Consider the following 9,297-nt stretch of genomic DNA (forward strand, 5'->3'; position numbering starts at 1 on the left):
TAGGAAACAAATCCTAGCACTTGCAACAAGAACATGGTTGAGCAACATGTAAAAGAGGCAACTTAATAATAGGCTCAACCAAAATGATGTGTGTGAGTCATGACAAAGCACTTGAGAAGACTAATAGAAGGATGAGCATAAAGCATCAACATAGTCTTGGGTAAATGAGATACACGGTGCATGACATGTCCTTCCCACACACAACAAGCAAACGGGTTCACAAGCACACTAAAAATGCAAAATGAATAACCAACACTTGTGACAACCCATGGTGAAGAAAGAAAAAGAAAGTCTTATCAAGATGAGGGATACCAATTAAGATGGCGAAAGAGTGCATCAAGATGCAACGAGATAAGACACACACTCAAGGCAAAAGCTTTCATGGAGCCACCAAAGAAAAAAAAAGAAAGACAAGGTGGACGTGAAAGAAAGGATATCATCTAGATATGCAACTTCTCTCAAGTGTATAAGGTTCTAGGTAGACAAAATCATGATGATATATGTCTACAAAGAAGGATGTACACCCGATATAGTTACAACACGCAGGAACAAGATATCCACAAGGAAGTCATACATATACCAATAAGATATTTGCTTGGAAGCATAGCACATGGCTAGATATGGTCTTATTGTATATAAATGAATTCCTACCACACAGCCATCAAAGACATCACAACTAGCAAGATGAGATCATCGTTGAGATGCTTTGAGAAAGGAAACAAGTATCACAAGAAAGAATGAATTACATGCCATGATACAACCTACACAAGGTTGATGCAAGAAATGTGTGCATGAAGTAGATGATGATACTTGTTACCGGGATACCATTGGAAGGATTTAGTAGATACCAAATGAAGGTAGATGGTAGTTCATTGATCATCCTAGCTTGACTCCAATAAGCACATGGTGACAACACCTTCCTTGTGAGTGAGCCGGGCATCCAATGCATCTCCAACCGTTCCTAGAAGAACAACACAAACTAAATGGTACCCGAACTCATTGGAACCAAATAGTTAGAAACACCAATACATAGGACAAACTCCATATAAATATGTGCATATAGATATGGAAATGAATTTCATGCACATCTCATCCAATTTGAGACTTGGTGGAGTTTCCCCTATATATTGGGTCAATGAAAGAAAGCATGCCAAATAGAATACATGAAGTAAATGTGCATGCTCGAAACTTTCAAGAAGCGAAACCAAATGAAAAAGAAATGCCAAGTGAAAAGGATACCAAATGGAGAAATCATCACTTGGAAGATATCATTAAAGATACATCAAGGAATGAGATATCCATTGATACACACTAAATTAAAGATGTCAAACTCCCAAAGAGAGGATGGTTCCAAACAAACCAGGCTCTCAACAAAGTTTCATGATGGCACAAAGTACCAAAAAGAAAACGGCTTGCCTTCCACCAACACACACTTGATAAGGATCACAAGAAGAGTGTTATAAAGAAAATAGGATAGCTCCCCCACGAGTTGTGCATTATAGAGAATTTGCATTTGAATACAAAATGCACAAGATGGGATCACCACTTTCACTATATCTAGAAAACACTAGACAAGAACAAGAAATTAATAAGATCCTCAAGTGGTATGGAAGACAACGAGAGTTGACACAATCCTTGGCAAGAGAAAAGGCAAATAAAAACAAAAACCAATGTAAAGATGATCAATAGATTCTACCACACATAAGTGAATAGCAATAATCAAAAGACAAGAAGTATTTGGAAATAATTCCCTGTGGTAGATAACAAGGATATCCAACATCATCTTCACAACCAACACAAGCAAGATGCAACTTGTAGAGCTAACATGTCACCTAGGAACAATATAATTACAATATCAACTCTAAGTGACAATATCTCAAATGTACACATTTTCTAGGCTTGTAATATGCCCATAGCATATTACTCCCCCATATGTGATACCAAAGAAAACTTAACAAGAGGCAATAAGAGGATCCAACGAGAGATAATCAATGGACTTTTAGAATTTGAATTTCTCATGAGAGATATACCACCTAGCGACTAGATACTCTTGTAATATCAATACTAGACGGTATTCCTCATGTACACACATTTATAAGATTGTGAGGTGCACAAAGCACATCACTCCCCCATAATGGGATATTCCATTAATCTCTAACAAGAGCCAACTAAGAAACAAACAAGATGCACAAAGGCTCAAAGCACGACACACACGTACATGACGTGCAAACCAACATACACATACTTGATTACTCAAGTTAAGCAAATTGGAAACACATCATATACAAACACATGCAAGGTACAAAAACACAACATGCTTAGGGGCAAGTAACTATCAATGTAAACAATTTAAGTACGAGTTACTGCAAGGAGGAACATTGGATATAACATAGAAACTTGATAACCCAATTGACTTGGCTTGAGACAATAAGAATGATGAAGTCCCCTTAATTCTTCATAATGTAGCCAAGTCTCCAGTGCTCTCCAACAACACCTATTGATCAAGTTTGAGCTTGTTGGTCCCCAACCAAGTTTGGTCCTAAGAGGGTAGTCACAATAGTCTTGGCAACCCAAATGGTTCTTTTCTTGACACCATTTTGAGTACCAACAAACTTGGCAAACACATTGCCAACCTTATCCTTCCCAAAAGAATAGATATTATCAGTAATAATTGGGTTGGATAAGTCACCACTAGTGCATGAAGAAGCGACGTGACCTTTCTCACGACATAAGTAGCAACGTCTACTCTTCACTTTCTTCTCACTTGATTTCTCAACTTGAGAAGCATTAGCTTGAGTATTCTTGGGAAGAGGCATTTATTCAACTTGTGGTTGAGCATGAGATTGAACTTGTGGCCGCTTCCCTTGTTGCTTGTCACTAATGGCCTTCTTCTTCAATGGGCAAGATCTCACATGATGCCCTTCAATTTTGAACTTGAAGCAAACAATCTTGGCCGAATTCTTGACTCGTTCTTGGCCCTTCTTCTTGTTCAACTTGGACTTCTTCTTCTTGTTGGAGTTGAATCCAAGTCCACCTTTGTCATTGGGGGATTTTTGCACACTCAAGATATTGTTGAGTGTGGACTTCCCTTCATGACTCTTTTCCAAGTCTTTCTTCAAAGAAGTGACTTGGGCCTTGAGCTCTTTGATTTCCTCTACATGGTTAGTCTCAACACAAGTACTAGAGGAAGTATAAGCATCATCATTAGAGCAACAAGGTAAGGAAAGCAATTCATCACAAGATGTACCAATGTTATGCATAGACGAATTACGAGGACTAGCACAAGGCAATATAGCATTTTGACTAAAAGTAGTGCTAATATCCACATGAGGCTCACTATATGTTACCTTAGCAATCAAAGCCTCATGAGCTATTTTTAGCAGATTATGGGATACAAGAAGATCATCATGAGAGCTAGAAAGCTTTTCACGACTTTCTTCCAATTTCCCATACTTCCTAGATAGCAACTCAAGTTTAGCCCTTAGCTCAACATTCTCCTTTAAAATGGATGCTTCACAAGAAATAGAGTTAGTAGCACAAGCATAATCATTAACAACAAGAGGAGAAGGCAACTTGGAAAGCTCTTTTAAATAAGAAGCTTCAAGTTGAGCATGAGATTCGGTAAGTTTGATGAGCTCACCCTTGATGACCCTTGAGCCATTTTCGAGGTGCTCAAAATCCTCAAGGAGTCTAGCATGAGCAACTTCAAGCTTAGCATTTTTAGTTTCAAAAACATTGGCCACCTCAAGAGCTCTATCATTAGATTCCTTCACTCTAGATAATTCTAGAGCAAAAGTCTCCTCAAGAGATTCCTTGGTGGTTTGTTCAAGTTCAAGAGCTTGAGAGAGGTCCGTAATCTCATTAGTATAATCACGCTCATGACCTTCCATTTTATCAATGGTGACCTCATGCTCCTCAAGACGAGATTCCAACTCATCAATATATTTCTTGCTCTCAATAGCAACCGACATGATTTCCATGAAGTTGGAACGAGCAATTTTATTCTTAAGAAGAGATTTAAAAATCATTTCCCCCTTAATTTTTAAGGAGGCAACATCATCATTCTCTTCATCATAATCGACATCATCATCACTCTTGCCATCATCAATATTATCACAAGATATATTGGGATTAAAAGTGGGAGATACCTTTGAAGCCTTGGCCATAAGGCAAAAAGCAATAGATGATGATGTAGGATCCCTTGAAGCACCATTCAAGACCACATCTTGTTCCATGGAGTGTTTGGTTTCCTCTACATTTTTAGCACAACAACTCGAGGAAATACATGCATTTTTATCATGGCAACAAGATATAGCAAGCATATCATCATGATATTTAGTCAAGCAATTTCTACATGATATGCAAGAACTATGAAACATTTGGAGTGCTCGAAGTGCTAAAGTCCAAAGATGAAGCATTGCAATAAGAAAGTGATGAAGGATTATCAACAATAAGCCCACTATCATCATTGCAATGAACACCACTACGCACCATGTCATTACCTTGTGGAAAACCACATGTAGGTGAAGTAGAAGAAGTTGAGAACGCAACACGGTCGGAGGTGGAGGGAGAACGATCATCCTTACAAATCTTGGACACTCCATATTTATCTTGAAGCTTTGTCCACAACTCATGAGCATCCCAGAATGGCATGAGTTCAAATATAACTACATTGCTCAAAGCATCGAAAAGCACATTAGAAGCTTGAGCATTGAGATAAGAGTTTTTCTCATCCTCTAAAGATAAGCTTTGGGGATCCTTTGGAGGAGAAAACCCCATATCTACAATTCTCTCTAAATTTGGGTCCATGACCCTAAAGAGATTAAGCACGCGAATTACCCAAACATCAAAATTTGTGCCATCCAAACTAAGAATGTCAGAGAAACCTAATCCCCTAGTCGACATCTTTACTCTCTAGGCGGTTAAGCCCAACAAAGAGAGACGAGGCTTTGATACCAAATGAAAGATCGAGGATGTCGCCTAGAGGGGGGGGGTGAATAGGCACTTTAAAATAATTACGGTTTAGGCTTGAACAAATGCGGAATAAACCTAGTGGTTAATTTGTCAAGCACAAAACCTAAAACAACTAGGCCCACCTATGTGCACCAACAACTTATGCTAAGCAAGATAAGTAACTATGTGATAGCAAGATATACGACAAGAAACAATACGGCTATCACAAAGTAAAGTGCATAAGTAAAGGGCTCGTGTAAGAGATAACCGAGGCACGCGGAGACGATGATGTATCCCAAAGTTCACACCCTTGCGGATGCTAATCTCCATTTGGAGCGGTGTGGAGGCACAATGCTCCCCAAGAAGCCACTAGGGCCACCGTAATCTCCTCACGCCCTCGCACAATGCAAGATGCCGTGATTCCACTAAGGGACCCTTGAGGGCAGTCACCGAACCCGTACAAATGGCGACCCTTGGGGGCAGTCACCGAACCCGTACACTTTGGCAACCCTTGGGGACGGTCACCGGTACCCGTCAAATTGCTCGGGGCCATCTTCATAACCTAATTGGAGACCCCGACGCTTGCCCGGAGCTTTACAGCACAATGATTGAGCTTCGAACAACATCAACCGTCTAGGGCGCCAAGGCACCCAAGAGGAACAAGCTCTAGGGTGTCCAAACACCCAAGAGTAACAAGCTCAAGGGTACCAAGCACCCAAGAGTAATAAGATTCTCAACTTGTAACTTCCACGTATCACGTGGAGAACTCAAACCAACGCACCAAATGCAATGGCAAGGGCACACGGAGTGCCCAAATCCTTCTCTCTCAAATCCCACCGAAGCAACTAATGCTAGGGAGGAAGATGAGAGGAAGAACAAGAAGGAGAACACCAAGAACTCCAAGATCTAGATCCAATGGGTTCCCCTCACATAGATGAGAAAGTGATTGGTGGAAATGTGGATCTAGATCTTCTCTCTCTTTTCCCTCAAAAACTAGCAAGAATCCATGGAGGGATCGAGAGTTAGCAAGCTCGAAGAAGGTCAACAATGGGGGAAGAACACGAGCTCAAAGGATGAGGTTCATTGGGGAAGAAGACCCCCTTTTATAGGTGGGAAAAAATCCAACCGTTATCCTCACAGCCCGCACAGAGCGGTACTACAGCTCCAAGGAGCGGTACTACCGCCGGAGCGGTACTACCGCTCGTCCTCACGGTACTACTGCTTGCGAGCGGTACTAAAAAAATACATCCGTGCCTACCACCGCATGACTTGGGATGAGTTTTTGGGCCCGAGCGGTACTACCGCTGTAGGAGCCACGGTAGTACTGCTCTGGAGCGGTAGTAAAAAAATTACATCCGCTCCAATTTGCGGTAGTACCGCTGCAGCCTTTTCAGAACACCAAAACTGCCACAACTTTTGCAAACGGACTCCGAATTCGATGAAACCAAGTTTGTTGGAAAGCTAGCGACAAGGGCTAACACAATCTTGAAATAAATATCAATAAGAAGCAAAATAGAAAAGTCCCATAATAAAAAGGTGAGAACCCTTCCTCGGATAAGACCGGTAAAACCTCCAACACCAAAAACATCATAGAAGACGCATGCGAACTCCGTTTTTGATGAACTCAAACTTGTCATCAAGATGACCATAAGCTCTAAGACTCACAAAGATAACCAAACAAGAACCAAGAAACATGATTCAAGGATGCAATGGTTTGAGTTCTCTACTAACGATACGATCAAGCTACCAACTTGAGAGCCCCCCTTGATAGTACGACAAACGATCCTATAACCTGGTCTCCCAACTACCACCACGAGACCGGTAAAATAGAAAACCTATCAAGGGAAAACCTTTGCCTTGCACATGGTTCACTTGAGCTATATGATGACGATCTTGACTCCCTCAAGTTGGACCACCTTTCTTGATTGTGTTGGCTCGATGAAGACTAGATGATTGCTCCCTCATAGTCCACTATGGGTGAGCCACTCTTCAGCACATCTTCACAAGTCCATTGACACCACAATGGGTGGCAAGATTCAAGCACTTGATCTCTTCGTGATGCTCCACTTGAACTTGCACACGGCAATCTTGATGACGATCACCACTTGATGCCTTTCCATGGGTTGTATGATATCTTCCTCTTGACGCAAGCCCATGGACATGTACCTAACCCCACATAGAACTCTCACATAGACCATGGGTTAGTACACAAAGTGCAATGGACAATGCTTACCATACCATGGGATCACTTGATCCCTCTCGGTACATCTTCCATGCTTTGTGAGTTGATCAACTTGATTCACTCTTGACTTAGTCTTGATCAACCTTGAATCTTTCCAACTCTCTTAATTTGGATGATGTCTTGAAGGTAAACATGAATGATCACACAATCTTCTTCTTCAAGACATGCTTGCAATAAGCTCAACACTCACATGACCAATCTTTGGATAATTCCTTAATAGCACATTGGTCAACTCATAAACTCCTTGAAACCAACACATGGACTTCAAGAAAAGCCTATGGACAAAACCTTCAAATATAACTCAAGGCAACCATTAGTCCATAGAGATTGTCATCAATTACCAAAACCAAACATGGGGGCACCGCATGTTCTTTCACATGCAAAGATGGGCCTCAGGGGGCCCACTACCCACCGGGCATGCCAGAATGGGGTGGCACGCCTTGTGGGAAGCAGTCCCCCCCTATAGTGGTTTTTTGCTCTAGTAATTTTATTTTCTTCCAACAAAAAAATGTCAAAAAGTTTCGTCCAATTCCGAGAACTTTTATTTCAACACAAAAAACAACACCACGATAGTTCTGCTGAAAACAGTGTTAGTCCGGGTTAGTTCCATGCAAATCATACCAAAACCATATAGAATTATTGTAAACATGGCATGAATACTTCATAAATTATAGATACGTTGGAGATGTATCACTCATCTACTCTTAATTTTCACCCAGCATGTCGTGCTTTGCATGTTTCATACTTTTACTATTTTTTACTTTCGCTTATAAATGCATAGGAATCATTTTATTTCTTGCATCCTCACACATCTTTTTCTGTAACATCCTAGTGTAGGTACGTCAATGCATACAAGACACACATGCTAAACTGAACGCAAGCTATATATTGATGGAGTCACTTTGCACACCCTACAGAAGCAGAACAAAGAAATCATAAATAAGAAAAAGGGAAATATTTCTTGAAAATGGAAAACTCTTGGCCATTGGCATACCGATTCAACACCAGGGAAAATCGTGTTTGAGGTACCTGCTTTGCACATAACCCAATTTCACATAGGTTCACTAACGAAAATTTCCCTCAAACAGAATTGTATGTTTATAAGGGTCCTATGTCAAATATATTTAATTACTTGTAATCTCTAGTTACATCTTGACTGTATGTTGCAAATCCAACAATTGAAATATTCTTGATAATGTGGATTAACATGGTGGCTAAAAAAACATGTATTGTGCTTTTAATATATACCGATAAATAGAAGATTGATAAATTTCTATAGACCTAACAAATGTGATATAGATACGTTGCTTTTAAATATAACCATTATGATATATTCTTATGCAATTGTTAAGATCTAATGCATGTGATCTATTTATTTACGATTGTGTAGATCTAACGGTATGGTCTATCTAAATGTAGTTATGCAAATCTAATGGAAGTGGTCTCTTTCAACGTGATTTTGTTGACCCAATGGTTATGATTTGTTTTTTTATAATTATGAAGATCTAATGGACACAGTCTATTTATTTATGATTATGTAGATTTAATAGATATGATCGATAGCAAAGCTAACAGTTGAAATATTTTTGATGATATGGATCAATATGGTGGCTAATAAAAACCATATTAGGGTTTCAATTTATAATAATAGATAAAGTATCTGTACATTTATATAGTTATAACTTATGCCATATTTTTAGTATGTTTATCAAAATATAATGATTATTATATATTTAGATACACTTATTAATCTACTCCCTCCGTTCCTAAATATAAGTATTTGTAGCGATTTCACTATGGACTACATACGAAGTAAAATGAGTGAATGTACACTCTAAAATGCATCTATATACATCCATATGTGGTCCATAGTGAAATCGCTACAAAGACTAATATTTAGGAACGGAGGGAGTAAAACATTTGATCTATTTAGGTACTATTGTCTGGATCTAAGGGGTACGACCTATTTAAATGCAATTATGTAGATATAATGGATGTAATCTGGTCCAACGCGGTTATGTCGATCTAACCGTTATGATATGTTTACTATAATTCTGAAGTACTATAATTATGAAGATTTAATGGGTAGAGTCTATTTACAT

This window comes from Triticum dicoccoides, chromosome 4A (genome assembly GCF_002162155.2).
Source record: "Triticum dicoccoides isolate Atlit2015 ecotype Zavitan chromosome 4A, WEW_v2.0, whole genome shotgun sequence".
Classification (NCBI taxonomy): domain Eukaryota; kingdom Viridiplantae; phylum Streptophyta; class Magnoliopsida; order Poales; family Poaceae; genus Triticum; species Triticum dicoccoides.